Below are 18,192 nucleotides of genomic sequence, written 5' to 3' on the forward strand. Positions count from 1 at the left end.
GAGGAGTAGGAGTAGTAGATGGGAAGAGTAGCCAAGGAGATTTGTAGATGAGGAAGGTCAACATCCCACGTAGCAGAGGATTACAGCTCGGCTGGATTTGATGCCTTGTATATGATATTAATGGTTCTCAAATTTTTTATTTAGCCAAGGGCGACTGGATACTGCAAAAGAGAACTTGAGAGCCATGAGGGATCATGGTTTTGATATTATTTTTGCTAGACTGAACCTTAAGCATTCAGAGGCGGAGTATAACAAGCCTCCAAATGGGGATGCATCTAGCAGAGTGCCATCTGCTTAGAAAAGTCAGACCGAAGACTGACTTGTGGACACAAGATTTAACTCTTGAACTAAGCTTGAGAGCGCAAGTGATATATTTCCTATGGTCAGGGTAGAAGTTGCTCAAAGTGTTAATTAACCAAGTCAACCGATGACACAATACTATCATTCAATATTGAAACAGCCTTAATATAATCTCCAAGGATGAAATAACCGGACAACCCCTTAAGAACCATCAGAGCTGTAGATTCTGGCGGCCGGTCAAACACAAACCACTCTTCTTAAATCCTTTTCCCCCAAACCAGAAGGCGCAGACACAGGAGAACAAGTGGAGGAAGCCTGAAGACACAACATTCATCACAAAACCACTCCAGGCATAGAGAGGGAAAGATCAAACGCAAAACACGAAAATCCAGAACAGGAACACGCGGCCCAGGATCGAACTACCCCCAGCCGAGAAAACAAGGCCGCGACGAGACCGACACACTCACTAATGCGGCCGACGCAAGTCCCTGAGGACAGGGCAGGACCCACTGGGGTACACAGAGCAGGGAAAAAACAGGCGGAGCAGAACGTGCGGGGCAATGAATGAGGATCGCTGAGTGAATAAAATGAGCCATAGACGCTGCATAAGAGAGACCAATCATAAGGGAAAATGTCCATAGCGCAGAGACGGGTCCAAGAGACACTGATTCACATTCCAACTAACCAGCAGCTACAACAACGAAGAAAACAAACAGAAGAACCGCCATAATAATAAAGCCAGCATCAAATTAAAGACAATCAAGATTTACACACAGCTCCCAAAGAACAAAACAGCAATAGAAAATAAATGCTAAAAGCCACGATAAATTCAGCCAGCATGAGAAACCTGTCCAAACGAGGACTGCCAGCCTTCACAACCACAGAAAGGACCCCACAACCCCTGAAAAAAAAATAAAATAAAACAACCGGACGACGCAGAACTACGCAGCAGAAAAAGAATCAGAAGTGCATCATAAAGGACCCGGAAAAAACTACAATTCCCAGGGTCCTTAGGGGCGTGACGTCACCGAAGTAAACAGGAAGTGAGACGCAGCCATAGAAAACTACATGGGAAAAGTACCGCACGACGCTCACCGTGGATAATTGGGGTGACCACGGCAGACGAGAAGACCCGACTACTCCTGATCGGGGGGCACGGACATCCCGAACATTGCGGAAAGCACACCCCCTGCAGATGCACGCGACCGCGGCGAAACGAACGCGCTGTGCGCCGTCAGCCGCCCGCGGATCGGCAGCCGCCCGCGGAGCGGAGGAGAAATTAAGGAGAGCAGACGCGGCGAAACCAAAACCCCACATCAGAAAGATGGGGATCATCCTTCCCAAGGACGGGGGAACATGGCAAGACGCCGAAAGAGAAGGAGACCCGCGGGCTCGGAGACCGGCGAAGAATGAGCGCTGAAGGTAAGAGAGAATGAACAATTGTACACCTGACTTAAATAGGACGCTAAGCAGGTGGGTTAATTAACAGACCCGCCCTAGGGGAGTAACCTGCAATTCTGCCGAGTGTCTGCCCGAAATGCGACGAGTCGCTTATGTCATCAGTCTGGCCAATCAGAAGTGGTTAAAGTCTTCACTTCCTTGTTCAGATTCTGCTCATAAAGTCTCTCAGTTCCAACAAAAATACCAGCTAAAGCTCGTCTTTAGTGGTGTAGCTTTCCACAGAATCCGGTGTCAGACTGTGGAGCAAGTGAACAAAACAATGAAGCTCAGAGACGCCGCTTGTCTTTCTGCGTTCTGCGGATTTTTGCACTACATCTCCCATGATGCATTTGGTTAAAGTGACAGCGCCTTGGCGCACAATGAGTCTCTCCCCTTAACGTCTTGAAACAACAACGAACACAAATCAAACAGTTTTTAAATCTTCTAACTTAACTTTTATTACATCTTTTAGAAAAAACAGCTGCAGCTTCCAGCTTTTTTTGTCTCAATTATCACAAACATGTGAGATTGCATATGAGTTTCTCCTTTTTATTTTTATTTTTGGATGCTGGTGTGCCACGGGATTTTTGTCAAGGTTTAAGTGTGCCGTGGCTCAAAAAAGGTTGAAAAACACTGGTAAATGCCGTATACTTCAGAAATCTTTCTAAGAGTGATGCTGAAAAACTCATCCATGCATTTGTTACGTCTAGACTGGATTACTGTAACTCCTTGTTAGCAGCGTGTCCTAAGAGTTCCTTAAGAAGTCTCCAGCTTGTTCAGAACGCAGCAGTTAGATTGTTAGCAGGAACTAGCAGAAGAGATCACATCACTCCTGTGTTGGTTTCGCTCCATTGGCTCCCAGTTGATTCCAGAATCAAGTTCAAGATCCTCCTGTTAACCTATAAGGCCTTACATGGAATGGCCCCGTCCTATATTAAGGACCTCATAGTCCCTTACCATCCAATCAGAACACTTCACTCACTAAATGCAGGACTGCTTGTGGTTCCTAGAATTAGTCAAAGTACGGTTGGAGGTAGAGCGTTTAGCCACCAAGCCCCTGTCTTATGGAATAAACTCCCAGCTCATGTAAGAGAGGCCGACTCAGTTTCTACATTCAAAGTTAGACTGAAAACATTCCTCTGTGGACAGGATTATTGTCAGACTACTTAGATTATTTAACTTAATGTTAATGTGTTTAAATTAAACTTAACAATAACTATTTGTTGTTAGTAGCTGCTAGAAGTTGAAGCTGGGGTAACTATGGTGCACTGGGGTTCTGTCCTCTATTCTCATCTACTTCTTTCCTTCTCTTCTCTATTCTTGATCATCATTTATCATTTAGTTCTCCATGCCTCTCTTTGGTGCAGTGATTCATGTATTGTCCCTCTTTCCCCCTTTCCCCTCCTGGGGAGTGGGAGTGCTTCCAGATTCCAGTTGTTTCATCCGTGCTCCTGTTCCTGACCGAGTACCTCGTCTCTGCTCCTGCTCCTACACCTGGATGTGGATCCTGTCTACGGCTCGACTCGCACCCCCGACTGTCCCCCCAACTCCATCTGGATGAAGCTCGTCTGCTGGACTTTATATATGTAGTTGTAGATTTAGATAAGTTAATTCTTCTCTAACAGTTCTGGTAAATCGCCTGTCCGTCCTGGGGGAGGATCCCTCCTTCATGTGGGCACCCCTGAGGTTTCTTCTATTTTCTGGAATCCGTTTTTTTAGGAGTTTTTCCTTACAGAGAAGGGGGGTCTAAGGGCAGTTTGTTAGTTCAATTTACTATTTTCCTATTGAATTCTATGTATTTATGATCCTTTTGATTTTAGGTTTTACTTCTTCAATTACCTATACAAAGCCCATTGAGACGACTGTTGTTGAGAATTTGGGCTATACAAATAAAATGGAATTGAATTGAATTGTTGGATGGATGGATGGACCTCACCAGGTGCTGCCAGCATTGTTGGATGCAGTAAAAGAGCCATCGTTTTTAAGGTGTACAAGCACATTGTTGTAGCCTGAACCAGAAGTAAAAGTGGAGATTACACTTCAGCTCTGAATTACATGAACGTCTAAGACCTTCAATGTCATCATACCAGTTTTGATATTTTGGAGAGCCGTAACCCGTTTCTGAGGGCCAACTCCTCCCCATTGGTTGGTTTTGTCCAAATATCTAGTTCCGATGACGGGCAGTGTCATGTGGATCATGACCATTTCAGCAGACTCATGGGGAGGGTGAGTCCATGGATTCAGGAAAGTCATGGGTATCTCAATGGTGATGTTCTCCTTTGGGAATTTGGCTAATAACACAAAGACAAAGCCCAGTCAACAATGCAGAGATCAAACAGGAACAGCAGTAAAACTCTGAGTCTGAAAGGGAGGAGCTGACCTGACACAAAGAGATAAGTGCTTGAAGGTGAGTTTGGAACCAAATTGCTTCCAGAAATGTTGCTGTTCAATACTACCTCTTGTACACCACCTACGAAGAAACAGGTTAATGCAGTCAGAGATTGCTGGGGTTCACTGAGCCTTTGACTATTTCAGGTGTTACTAATTTCAAGTAAAGTTGATAGAAAACACTCACTTTCCCCCTTATCAGACGGATTTACAGTCACCGTTTGAAAAGACTTTAGCACAACTCTTGGAGGCTGGGGAAAAACGTTTGGATCAATCATTAAACATGTGAATAATCATTGAGGGTCTGTAAGAATAGCAGATACAGTCTTTTTTGAAGCAGATTTGGCTGTTAGTGTCAGTGCTGATGCTTTTGAAAATGCTTCAGATTCTTGTCAAACTTGGTTTGTGTCACAACATCCATCCATCCATCCATCCATCCATCCATCCATCCATCCATCCATCCATCCATCCATCCATCAAGTGGTAGGCTCCGGCAGCCCCGTGACCCCGAAAGGGACAAAACGGATTAGAAAAATGATCATTTATTAAAATCTTATTTTGTTCATAATAGGTTCAGCGACACACCCACAGAACCGTCAACTCTGGTCATTGGCTCTTGTCTAGTTAGACCCTAGAGCTCACAGCGGCTACAGTCAAGGGCCAGAGTTGCTGACATTGAAGACAACCTCAGGATGTTAGCCTAGAGCAAGTTCAGGTTCGGTCGAGTCGTGTCATGTTCTCAATTTGAACGTAGAATCATGTGCAAACTTACGAAGTCACTGTCAGACACTAATTTTCTCTACTTCCCTGCCGAACTTTTAGCGATGAAATGTACAGCCGCTTTTCGTCACTTAACCGCTGGTTAGCTAGATGGTGCATAGAAACAGCATTGGCTTTGTGGACAGTTGAAGTGCATTTTGACCCCTATTGAATGCTCACAGAGACACGGAAGTAGCGGCAGGAAGCGGCCTTTGCAGCAAGATGACTGAGGGCGTACCAGATCATCATCATGTGAATGAACGTGAATACGATGGATGCTTCTGTGATTTTTTAAATAAATAAATCTGTTCTCTAAACACCCTCCGTGTCTTCAATGCAATGTAATGAGACACACACAGACAGAAATGTGAAGGTATCTGCTGTAAATCTATGACGTAAATTAATAACAGGATCAATGATCGGCTAGTCAGTTAGCATGTATCCTTATAGCCTTCGAATGTAAAGCGACAGACTGCTAAAGTTAATAAAAGACAAGTCCTGAATATTATTATTCCTATTCGACCCTAAACTACAATATCAGCTGTCTGACAACAGACCAGCCAGTTGCCCAAATGCCGGCATACATCAGAGAGCTCTGCGGCGGAGCTAGTAGTAGCCTAGCAGGAGCCATCATATGACAAAGCAGCCTAGTTATCATAAATCTTTTGCTATTTTTCTTATATTCATTGAGACAGTAATAAAGTGATCATTTTTGTTTTTCATGTCATGACATAATTATTGCGTTCGCACGAGTTAATCATTTCGAGGGAATAGTATTTTGAGGGAACGCAATAGTATCTTGTGGAAACGGAATAGTATCTTGTGGGAACGGAATAGTATTTCGTGCGAACGACATAATAACCTGTGGGAACAAGATATATTTTTATATCTTAATGTCAGGACACGGGCTCCGTACAAAAGTAGCTGACTTGCTTCCTAAAAAAAGAAAGAAAGAAAGAAAAGGGGGGGGGGGGGGGTTGGCAACACTGGTCAGTCTGGTGCAGGGTTCACCAACCTTTTTGAGACCGAGGGCTATTTCATGGGCACCAAGTGGTATGAAGGGCGCCACTAAAAACCTCCTAGCCCCCCCCCCCCCCCCCCCCAAAAAAAAAACAACACAATTTGAGGACTTCCTTTTGTGTGCCCTATTTTTATTTGCTCATTTTACACACAAAAACATGCATGAAGTTTCTAGACTCGTATTACAGGGGGGGGTCAAACTCAGTTGCAGAGGGAGCCTAATTTCAAAACAGACTTTAGGTTGCAGCCGAACAAGATAAATATTTATTGAACACACTAAAGCTAAACTTTTAAACCTTTAAAACTTTAACTTAATTTTAACTTTTTAAACATAAATGTAAATAAAAACAGACAGGAATATTAATCCTCACATTAATGGATTACTCAACCACCTCAACCTATTCTCAAAATCTTTACATTACATGAATCATAAGAATGTCCAGAAATTGTGTAATTTATTTGATCTATTTAAACTTTTGTAATAGACCCTTACTTTTAGTGATTATTTTTTAAGTTATATTTGTTTACATATTTGGGTTTTCTTTGTCTACCTTTATCTCAGAATTGATATTGTTGTCATTGACAGACATGCGGTGGTTGTTTGTTGAATATTTGCTTCAATAAAAAAAAAAAAAAAAAGATTTTTTTTTGGGTGCATTCCCTGCGGGCGCCACAAGGGGTGCTCGCGTGCGCACTGGCGCCCGCGGGCACAGGGTTGGTGACCCCTGGTCTGGTGTGTCAACGCCAGCGTACATCGGTAAAACGGCGACAGAATTATCTAGTGAAAAAATGTATATATATTTGTATGTATTTAACGGAGCGCGGTACAGCACCAATAAAAAACAGCTTAACTTATTTAATGGCTGCATTTAGCTGAACTTCAAACGGCTGAGGCTAACCGTTAGCACACTCCCGCTCTCCTTACACCGGTGGAATAGCAGCATTACCCTAGATAAAAGTTATTCCTTGCAGATAAAACAACCGAACCTGCTTAAAACAGGCTTCCAACTTATTTTTGAGCAATTAGCCGACTTACCTCGATCACAGACTCTGTCTTCCACCGTCCACTGCGGGATAACAAAATGGCGGAAGAAACGAAACTTAAAAAGGTCGAGTGGGCGTGGTCTTGCTGGTTTACTCCAACATATTTCCTCTACGTTTTTACACCGTCTTTAGCAGCCAATCGAAATGATTTTAGTCTAAAACGAGTAAAAATTACTAAATTAGAACAAAATGATGGTAACTCCGAAAAAAGTACACTCATTTTGCCTGTGTAGGTACAAAAGCTAAAAGGTACTGATATGTACACTAAATGTAACGTAGTAATAAGAAAAAATTACTTTTTTTATGAGAATGTATGATTAGAAGAAATTAGCAGCTTATTTTAGCAGATTAGTTTAAATTAGCAGCTCAAAGAATAGAAATGTATTTATTTAATTTGAACTTAGGCCAAGTTAAAGTACACCATATAAGGTTAAAAACGTCAATTTTGTCTACATTGTGCTTTTGCTCTAAATTAAAAGCAAAACTTAAACAGCTCTTATATACATTAAAAAAAAACAGGCTCACACTAATACATGTTTAAAAGTTATTATCTTGATGCTCTGCACAATCAATAAAATATAATGTGCTTGTGTACTGTTCAGAACTAGTCCTAAAAGATGTGTGGTCTCTTAAATATATTTGGTTATTTTGTGCATCTTTTCTAAATAACCAACAACTCATTAAATGATTTTGGGTGACATTTCATACACTTTGAATTACTACTTTTGTCACACAAGTCATTGTACCTTTGTGGAATAAATGGTCCAAACATGGGCCCTCTGACGGTTGGAAACATATTTTTACCTTGTTTATCCTTAAATGGTACATATGAGTACCCGAAGGTGTAACGATGACTCACTGAGGGTACAAATTCACCATTTGTACCCTAAGTGTTCACAAACGTACCCTTTTTCTGACAGTGAGAGCCAAGACTTATATACAGACATGACTGACAAGACACAGGTGAACATGATCAGGGCAGATTGGGACCAAGGAAGTAAAACTCAAGAACATGACAGAACAGGAAACCTTTCAAAATAAAACAGGAAACGGAACCCAAACATGACAGAACAAGATAGAAAGCAAAAACCAATACAAAGAAACCCAAACCATGACACTTTTGTAGCAGCAGTAACGGTACAGTGCTTTTTCCTGAAACCTGACTGCAATGTTGAGAGACGCTCGTTTGAGTTTAAAAACTCTTTAAGTTGATCGCATACAAGAGATTCAAGATTTTTTTACCAGACACACAAATTGGAGATTTGCCTGGAGTTGGTTCATTTTTGATGTTCAATTGACAGATTAAAAAGAATTGCAAGACGCAGAGCAATAAAATCAACAGCCATTTTTAAAAAGAAAGGCTCTATCAGATTGGGCCTGGGAGTTTTTTTTTATTCAGAGTCCTCAGAGCTTTGTGAACTTGATTCACAGTAAAATGACTCATTTAACGCCTTTTTGAAGACATTTCCTTTTTTTGAAAAAAGCATATGATTGCTCATGGTTTTTATTTTTATGCTTGTTAAGTGCTACTTTTATAGTTTTAAGTTACCTTTGTATCATAATGTGCGAATATTTATTGAGTTTTATTTTCACATCTTGTTGTAGCACTTTGAAGTTTCATTGAATGAAAGGTGCATTATAAATAAAATGTATTATTATTATTATTATGTAAAGGTTTCATCTGAAAACACAAAAGATTTTATACTGGAGGCACTGATGTAGCTCCTTCGGAATCAAAGAAAGGGCCAGATGATATCAAGTGATGATTGAAACAGTTTTTAAACCTCAGCTCGGTCATAAACTCGGACTGGGTTTTTCAAAAAAAGTATCAAAGAGCATGTGAGCTTTTGTTCACAGAGAAATATTTGATCACCTTCCAAAATTTCTGTGGATTGTTGAGGTGCTCAGTTGTGACAGAGATATTATAATGTTTATTACAAAGCCCATTAAGATAACTTTTGTTGTAATATTAAGCCATATAAATATAACTGACATGAATTGAATATTTAGCACTACTGGGCAGATAATAGTTTTTCTAATTATGTACAGTCAGAACAGCGTTAGCTCACCACCCAACCATATCTAATTAGGCGGTGAGTTTACTAATAATGTGATTAAGTGACATGAGTTGACAAAATGTCGCCTCGCTAACACCTGTGTGGATAACAAAGCTGCATCCTAACGGCACTGAGAAAGTTAATGTGTTGGACTTACAAACACCCACATGTCCTTCCTCACTCCGTCACTCAGGTACCCGTCTTTGACAGTCGCTTTCACCTCCAATGTAACAAGGCCCTCCTTCATGGGAATGATGATGAACGGCACTGATCGCGTGGTCATGGGCTCAACTCTGACCTCTTGTAGATATTTCCCACGTTTAGAAGCTGCACTGCACACATCCTTTTCCTCCATTCTGAAAGACACATTCTGAAATTGCTACAAAAGTAGAGTAATGTGTTAGTGGTGGTCGGGGGTTTTACTTACCAGCTGGGTGACTCTGCAGGGCAAGCTGGAAGAATGAATTCTGTCCACAAAAAGCTTTTGGGAAAAATACTGCGAGATATTATGTCGCTGCTGTCCATGTAGCTGTCATCATTTTCATCTGGAATGCAAAAGCAGAGACTGTGGAGTTTGCTCCATCTAAAAAATGAGGATAGTGTCTTTTGTTTCTCCACCACCAAGAACTAAGATTGATTCAAATGGACTTTCTTGAGGTTTTAGGAGATTGTTTCTCACCTAAAATGTCTGTGGTAGTTGAGGATCGTCTCCTCCTGAACGGTACAGAACAATTTTGCTCTGAAAAAGATCAGAACACAAACAGACAGATGTGAATGAACTTGAAAAGTCCTCATCTGTGGTAGACACGTGTAGTGGACATGAAATAGCAGGAATCTTCAGAAAAATAAAAACTGCATAATCTTAATTAAAAGACCACTAAAAACGATTTTACAATACATAAAAATATAGTTGGACTTAAAGCTTCTGAAAGCTCTTCCTACACATTCCACCTCTGGCCCTTCTTAGAACACACTGCACTGATGAGGCTTTCTGGTTTCACGTCTGTTCAGTCAAACCGTCAGAGATGATTTGCAGCATACCATCTTTTAACCCTGTTGGATAAAGTCTTCCACTGTGTTGGGTTTCTACCTACTCTGTGACTCCTTGAAACAATGTGTTTTTATTAAATGTTTTATTCTCAAGAACAATGAACATGCCTCAGCGCCTCCGGCATCTGGTCAAACACTGAAGTTGTTACAGGAGTCCATGAAACTACTGACTCAGTGGAAATGTACTCACCATGTCTGTCTGTCCCTGATACTTGACTCGATTCAAATAATAGTCCAGCATCAAAGAACACACTCAAGCCATCTTTTCCTCCTCCAGGTGAGCAGCTTGTGTCATACTTCTCCACTTTGTCCCACACCTGATGTGGAAAAATGTGGACAGCTAAAGGTTATACCCTGCGAAGACGCCAGAAAATCTGATGATGGAGTGGGATCATTGTCTTGTCAATCCTCTGACAAGAGATCAACAAGAGGCGTACTTTTTTTTTGCGTGAGGCGGTGCTTGTTGCTTTGGACATAGGTATCTCTGTCCACAGCTACCAGACCCACGACGCTGCCCGGATCTCCGGTCACCCTCATACTAAATGACTGGTGGGGCTCAAAGGAGTTGGCTGGTCTCACCGGCTCCAGTCTTAACTGCAGTCCGTTTCACACAAGTCCATGAAGGTATAAAGAAAATATGATAGGCAGAAAGTGTCATGTTGGCATTCATCAGGTAGAATGAACAGTTGCATCAAAGCATCTCACCGAGCCCATGCAAGAGTCTTTTACATCCACCCACACAGAGTCGGACACCACTTCGTTCTCATCAGTATGATAGAAGGCAATGATACGGAAAGATGGAAGCAACTCCTGGGAAATGGGAACTAAGAACGCAATCAGTGTTTGACCTCTGGTTTTTTTACGTCCAAATTTAACAAGTTGTCCCCTGCTGGCAATCTGGGGGGACAAAGTCACAGTATTCAGTAAACATGTAGTCAGGGGAACATATTTATGACATGTGGTCCCCAGGAGTCAAAAGTTTTACCAGGTAAGTGATGTCTTGACTAGTCTGCTTGTTGAGGATAATGTTGACCTTCAAGTTGTCTCCTAACTTCACCTCAGCTGTGTCCACACCTGAAAGTTAGTGAGACTAGTATAAGCCATGTACCAAACCAGAAACTGTTTAATTTATAGCACATGCTTAGTGATCCTGGATTTTATTTACCAATAGAAATGTAACTTTTACTGTTGGTTGAGTATGGCTTTGCAACCATAGAAGCTGATGCTTGTCTATCAGGTCAAATCTGTGGGTCATCAGTTTTTGCCTGTGAAAACAAAAAGTTAGTTCAACTGGGACTTCCCGTTGGAGTGAAAGCTGGCATGTTTTGGCTGCCACTGCTCCCTGGACTCTATTTATGCCACTTTTAAGGCTCTACTTACGCATGTGGACTATGTCTTTTGCTGTTAATGTGCATTTTCCTCACTTATCACCTTCTCGCAATTATCTGCAGTTTGTCACCTGGATCATTGTACGTTAACGTTTGAGCTCTGATCACCATATACTCAGTTTGTGTGAGCTAGCTTACCTGCTGCTTACTCCCAAAGCTGCTACAAAGTGGATCAACTGTGTTTGGATTCGAGTCGCCTGGATCATCCTCTCTTTTTTCAAGCATCCACTGAAAGCCCTGCTCCAGTACTCTGTCGCTGACTTTGCCAAGCTTCACTCTTCTCCACTCGATTCCCCACCAGTGCACCACCACCAGCGCTGCTCCAGCACCCAGACATCCTATACCAGCCCCGTCGGAGATACATTGACCGCGGCTCGCATCGAATCATCCATGAAAAGAACTCCAACTTCAACTCCATCAAGTCATTTTGGTCCGCCAGTCGCCGTCCGCCGAGAAACTTTAGTCGTTGCGCTAATCACAACTTCCTGGCCCGTCTACCTCGGTCAGCCAACAATGCGGCTGCCAAACTCTCCACCAACTTTGGTCTTCTGAACATCCGCTCTCTCACGAGCAAGGGTCATCTCATCCAAGATCTCCTACCCGACTACAAGTTGGATTTTAAGTGCCTAACAGAGACATGGCAGCAGCCAAATGACTTCACCTCACTGAATGATGCCACCCCTCCGGGGTTAGTTTACATCGCGCAACCACTTTGCATCCTTGCCGCGGAGGGAGGCTTGCCATGATCTATTGCGAGTGTTGGAGGATAACGCCTGTGACTATCCCTTTTTATGAGACTTTTGATGCAAGTGTATGTCAACTCTTTGGCCCTGTTCCAACTATTGTTGCTGCATTCTACAGACTCCCAGAATCAGTCAAAAATGTTATTGCTGACTTTTCTGCTCTTTTAACTCACCTTTCCACTCTTCCACCCAGTGTTATAATTTTAGGGGATTTTAATTTTCATATGGACAATGACACCAACTCCCTCACCAAAGACTGTTTCCTGCCTTAATATGACCCCCTCCCGTATTCTGATCATGTGCTGTTATCTTTTCATGTCAACCTCTCTGTTCTTATAAATCCCATCTTCCACTCACCATAAGCTTCCGTAAAATTACGGGACATTAATCTGGACAATTTATCCTCACTCATCCATAGCCTGCCCAGTCCTGATAGTGCTTCTCTACCTGAGGAACTGATCTCCCACTACAATTAGAACCTCCATAATTTTCTGGACATTCTCGCCCCAAACAAAACAAGTTCTTTTTGATTCAATGTTTCTGCACCCTGGTTTACTCCAATCCTCAGACAACTCAAAGCTAAAGGTCGTCAACTAGAAGAACTTTACAAGAAAACTGGGCTAACTATTCATAAAGACATGTATTATAACCATATCATCCAATACAAAGACTCCATCTCCAAGACCAAATCAGAATATTTCTCCGGTTTGATAAATTCCGCTAAAGGCAACTAAAGGCCCTTTTTTCCATCCTCTCACACACAACAACCTGCCAGAATTCACTGCCTCCTCATTTGTACTCCTCTGATTTCTGTGACGCCGTAGCCTCTTACTTCTCTTCAAAAATCCATGACATTCACCAACAACTTCAATCCAATCCAAGTCAAAATCTAACGGCACCAGCGCCCCCCATTGGTTAGTCTCATCATTTCATCCACCATCAGTTGAGCAAATCACTGAACTCATTAAAAAATCCAAAACATCCTCCTGCCAAATTGACCCAATTCCCACTGCTATGGTCAAGGCCAGTCTCCCCTCTTTATCTCATCTCATTTCTCATCATTCACGCCTCCCTTAAGACTGGAACTGTTCCTCCTGCTCTCAAATCAGCAGCTGTCACCCCCATACTGAATAAAACAGGTTCAGATCCTACCAATCTCAATAACTACCGCCCAATTTCTAATGTTCCACTCATTGCAAAAATCCTTGAAAAAACTGTTGCCTCTCACCTCCTCACCCACCTCTCTTCCAATAATTTGTATGAACAACTCCAGCAAAAATCCCCCCAAATCCCCCCTCCAACCTGCTGGCAGTACCTAAAAAATTTGGTCCATAAGATTATAAACAGAACGTGTAAAAATAGAGCTTACTGTCCAAAACACTTACGGTGTAGTCGTGTTTTACATGTTGTTAGAGCAGGGTAAACCAGGTTCACAGGCTGATCAGGTGTTGTCAGTTTGTGCGTTTGCCCCTTGTTTGGACAGTCGGGTCTTAGCTGGCATCCCACCCAGGACTCTTGTGGAGGTGGCACTCTGTCTTTTAATATTTTTATTATGACGTGTGTCCAGCGCCTCACCAGAACTAGGTTGGAGAAGGAGGGGTCATCCTGATGATGTGGACCCCCCCCTTCACGGTCTGAGTCTGGCGTGGTGAGTGGGGTGTTTCTTTGTTTCAGGTTTCCCTCCACACCTGTTAACTTGGTCACGCATCTTCAGGCGGGTTAAGCCCCACAATTTTTATGGCTATTTAATGGTTGTTTTACTTGTAGAGTCGTGAGTTACATTTTTAATTCTCTATAATAAACCTACAAACTGCGCCTGTGCCTGTGTGACCCAGACTAAAATACACTAAACAAAAATATTAATGCAAAACTTTAGTTTTTACTAGTCTGCCCAATCACCCCATTTGTGTTGGATGTCCCATGACAGCTCCCCTAGTTTAATCGTTAGTTAAGAGACATCTTTTTCGACTGCTGCACAACAACCACATATATGTATTTTGTAAGTTGTAGCTTTTAAAATGACTTAAATGATCAAAAATGCAGCAAACATGTTCTTAAAAAGCCAAATTAATAGATATTTGAATAAATTGACAGATGTTGCCCAGTGTCCAGAGAAACATCTGACGGAGAACTCTATCCAAGAAAAATGTCTTATTACAGAAAAAGGTGAAATCATTAAACATATAACTGCAATATTTCAGGTTTTCTCTGCAAATATCTAAAAAAAAATCCTGATTTTTTTTCTACTGAATTTACAAATTACTTGTTTTTTTGCAGAGGTTAAGACTCACAGAGATTTGCAGGTTTTGGTCCCCAGATGGTGCATTGATGGGTAGCCTCACCATCCCATTAACAGTGATGGCCCTGATAGCTCCAGGATTCACAACTACTGGGATGTTCTGTGCTGGACTTCTGTCAGGATTTAAAACCTCCACCTGCCGATCAGAAACAGACAATTAAAATCTTTATGTGAGGTCAGCTGTGCTCTGCTATTTTAGTGGCAGTCCTTCAAAGGACTCAGCTTAGAAAAGTTTAGAGTCAAACAGTGCAAATGTAGCTTGGTACTTTACTGTCACGTCAAAGACCATTCCTGGTTTGAAATATTTTGGAGTTCTTCTAAAAGTGATGGAATAGGGCGATGTGACAATGTGGATGTCCTTGAGCTCCGCCTCCACCATCTCACTTCCTGCAGAAGAACACAAACGTGTGTGTGCACTGAAGAGTTTCAAAATGTACTTTGAATCGCCACGACTGACACGAGGCTGTAGCGTCCCTCTTACCACCAACTGTCAGCACGCTAACAGAAACAAAGATGGACATGCCCACAAGCTGGCGAATGTCATGAAAAGCCTTTGTGATGTGATCCCTCTTCAGCTCTGCTTTTCCTGTTCCGTGTTCTATCTAAGGAGAGAAAGACATGCTGCTCTCACTATATGAAGCTTTGCAGGATGATCCCAATGACGGCGCTGGAAAAATGGTAAGCTCTGTTCTCACCGGCACTCGAGAGAGAGAGTGATTGAGGCTTTTCTGCTGACCGTTATCCATGACCCCAAACACCACGTAGGCCATGCCATTCACTACCTGTCCAAACGCACACCTGCATACGAAACATAGTTTATCATGGAAACCTACAGAACAAATTCCTAAAGACAAATTCACCCACGTGGCTTTGATGTGAATTTCCAAAGATTGGCCGTCCACATGGAAGAATGGAGACCGAGAGGAGAGCTTCACCTCAAAGCTGGAGGACACTTTCAAAAAGTTTTAGCAGATGTTGTTTTTAATCATTTTAAGAAAATAAAGCCAGTTTACTTATAATGTAAAACAATTTTACCAGTGTCCTTGACCTCAAAGTTTGCTGAGAATCGCTTCTCCGGGTCGTTCATGAAACTGGCAAAAATTTTCCAAAGTCCAGGACTACACAAACACACAAGAAAGTTCAGGAAGATCAAATCTGGAAAGTTTGTCCTCAAACAAACATGACTGCAGCAGGCAAAAGTGTTGCAAGACTACTGGAAAAGAGACATGCAGCTGATGGAACTTCAGCAAACAGCTGGAGGAAGAGGAGCTAAAGTATGACAGAACTCCATCAGGCAAAGCTGCAGGAGACAGAACAATAAATGCAGTCTGAAAGAGCTATGGTAGGAAATAATGCAGCATGTAAAGCTGCAGAAGGCGTAGCTTTGGTAAACGGAGCAGCTGGAAAGGAACCAGTCCAAGATGCTGTTTATCCGTACACTGAAGAGCATTTTTAAACTCCAGTGAGCCTTTAGATTGAAATTGTCTTACATCTGTTTACTATTTGTTGATTATTTTGAAAACTGTTTTTACTTTTTATCTTTTCTATCCACTATTCTTTTGTAAAATATGTCTATTTGTCTGCTGAGCAGCATCGGCCTGTAGAGGCTCACATCTATAGGTTTTTTTGGGGCAGCACATGGATGAAGGACTTACCTGACAAACTCATCCAGCTTGTAATCATCACTCTAGATTCCTGCTAGCAGGGAGATGAGATTTTTTGCAAAAGTGATTCCCTCAGGGGTCTGGAATCAGACATTAGTCAACAGTTGCTGTTTCACTTATTCTTCTTTCTAAAAACACGGAACAGTCCAAAAATGTACCACAATCTGGATGGAGACAGTGTTGTCAGTCCGGGCGTTGCTGCTGCTGTCCAACGGCTCCATGCGGGGCGTCACGCCAAACAGCCTGTAGTACACTGACACACACACAAGCCTTACTCTCCTGTTGCATGTGCTGTTTTCATGCATGTGTGGGACATTTGGGTTGCGTATTTTGGTGCATTTGCATGTCAGCTAGACCCTCACCCATAGAATGAATTGTTGCCTATTTTAAAGTCACATTCTTCAGTGGTAAATGGCGTACACTTCTACAGCGCTTTACTACCTTCTTAGACGCCAACCTACAACCCCCAGGAAGGTTATGGGGTTCAGTGTCACGCACAAGGACACTTGAACACACGAGCGGGGATCTTCCAATCAGAGGACGACTACTTTACCTCTTGACCCCAACCACCCCAAGTTGCCATAGACCTGAGCATGTGCACTTGGATTTTTAGGGGTTTAACCCTGTAAATGCAGCATAGTTAAAGCTAGAGAGAAAGACGCTTAGTCATATTTGTGATCTAGCTGTGATCCAACTGTGGTTCTGATCTCACAGTCTCTCAGTTCAGGGAGGACACTACAACTTTGACAGTGAGCTGATTGAGAACATGGAGGCCATACATTTGTTATTTCAGGGGGAACAGGGATTACCTCTGCTTTTGGGGGTGTACAGGGTGTTGTCGGTCTGAATGAAAATGAACCCAGACTGGAAGGACACCAGGACGACTTTCTCCAACACCTGCTGGTTGGGGAACTTTGCTTCCAGATAAACATAATGTTTAACTGGTGGGAATTCTGGGTAGGGATAGTTGCTGAATTCTGCAGGTGGGATCTGAGAAAAAGATTGGATGGTGTGGGGGGGGGGGGGTGAAGGGGTGAAGGTTGTGCAGATATGTTAGTACATAAGTGTGTTGCTTACCAGGATTTGTCCTGGAGTTAAGCTTCTACACACACAGTCACAGGGCTCCAGTTATGCAGAATGTGGCAACAGAACCCAAAATGTGATGTCCAAATACGCGGACTCAGGTCTGAAAAGGTTAAAGGTATTTCAAATATTATTGTCATAAATGTGTGAAATTTGTCTTTGTGTTTGTAGCTTGCATTTCTACACAGAAATCACCCCCCCCCCCAAAAATAAACAAACAAAACAAAAACACATTGACATGCAGATGAACAAAGACCCGGTAGTGTCCACCAGAAGTAAGGGATGCGTCAAGCTGAAGAAAGAGTCCTACCAGGCATGGCAGGGTTGTGGGACTCTAGAGGCAGGCGACAGGTCCCGGCAGTCTAAGCGAGGTGTGGCCTGGACTGTTGTGGAGGCAAAAACCCGGTCCGAAACCCCGGTTCGGTGAGGCCTTGAAGAGGTTCTGCCAAACCCTCCGAAGAGAAAGCAGTTTTCTGCAGTCACCATTTCCATTGCAGGTGGGGAGCTGTTGACTTTGACTGGGGACATTGTTGGGCAGTGGAACTGGTATGTGGCCACCCTGTAACTGGAAGGTCATGGGGTCAAACCCAGGCCGAGCCATACCAAAGACTTTAAAATGGGACCCAAAGCCTCCCTGCTTGACACACAGCATTGGGGGGTTGAACCACCAAATGGTTCCCGAGCGTGGCTTGTCTGCAGCGCACCGCTCCCCTAGGGGATGGGTCAAATGCGGAGAACAAATTTCCACATTGTGGGATAAATAGAGTCAACTTTTATTTATTTTTATTTAACTGGACTGGCAGAAGAAGGGGGACCAGAGGGTGTGTTCTGACTACCGGGGAATCACACTCCTCAGCCTTCCTGGGAAAGTCTATGCCAGGGTACTGGAGAGGAGAGTCCGTCCGGTGGTCAGAACCCAGATCCAAGAACAACAATGCGGTTTCCGGAAGCGGAAAA

The 18,192-nt window shown here is 42.7% G+C and overlaps 1 pseudogene; it reads right to left on the reverse strand.

Annotated features, from left to right (window-relative positions):
* LOC101158285 overlaps positions 1–17,763 on the reverse strand; it is a 39,852-nt pseudogene extending 22,089 nt beyond the window's left edge.
* Positions 17,764–18,192: the final 429 nt, after the last annotated feature.

This window comes from Oryzias latipes, chromosome 9 (genome assembly GCF_002234675.1).
Source record: "Oryzias latipes chromosome 9, ASM223467v1".
Taxonomy (NCBI): Eukaryota; Metazoa; Chordata; class Actinopteri; order Beloniformes; family Adrianichthyidae; genus Oryzias; species Oryzias latipes.